Here is a 631-nt window from a genome sequence, read left to right on the forward strand (position 1 = left end):
ACCTCTGTTGCTAGCTCGGTTGTGGCGGTTGCTGTGCAGAGAGCAGGAACAGGCAGCAGAGCTGATTTTTCAGCAGTCCTGTTCTTTAAAGCATCCAGCAAAGGGTCCGAGGAGACCCAGAGCCATAGCCTGGGCCAGAAGACAGGCTTTTGGGAGCCAAGAGGAATACCTCACGCTCATCCGCCTGCTGCGCTGCACAGCAGAGTGTGTTCTTTTTGCAGCTCTTGAATGCCACCAGGGCGGGAGTGCCCGTGACGGCAAGGAGGGGTTTTGCCTCAGCCTCCCAGATGCCTCTGGGTTTGTTTGGAAAGCTGAGCAAGTTACTATGACTTTGCAGCCTTTCCATTACTCTTCTGGAGGCTCTCTGTCCATTGGAAACCCTGTTTCGATTCCTCATTTGGCTTCTGCTCTGTGAGTCAGTTAGAGCTGGCTGCGGAGCGCCCAAGTAACCCTTTCCACAGACTCCTCTGCACGTAGCGATTTCTTTCTATTTCCAGCCACGATCATTTAACAAACCGCACACGGGGACCGTGTTCTCCTGCAGCCACCCGCCTCTCTGGGCAGCACGAGCAGTCCTTCTACTGCAGCAGACACCACACCGCCCCCAGATGTTTCATTTCAAGTGGTTCAG

General features: G+C 54.5%; 1 protein-coding gene across 1 annotated transcript in view; it reads left to right on the plus strand.

Annotated features, from left to right (window-relative positions):
- LOC104491614 (von Willebrand factor A domain-containing protein 1-like) overlaps nt 1–631 on the plus strand; it is a 14,689-nt gene that overhangs the window by 8,021 nt on the left and 6,037 nt on the right. The window lies entirely within an intron of this gene.

Source organism: Buceros rhinoceros, unplaced genomic scaffold (genome assembly GCF_000710305.1).
Source record: "Buceros rhinoceros silvestris isolate BGI_N320 unplaced genomic scaffold, ASM71030v1 scaffold6654, whole genome shotgun sequence".
NCBI classification, from domain to species: Eukaryota; Metazoa; Chordata; class Aves; order Bucerotiformes; family Bucerotidae; genus Buceros; species Buceros rhinoceros.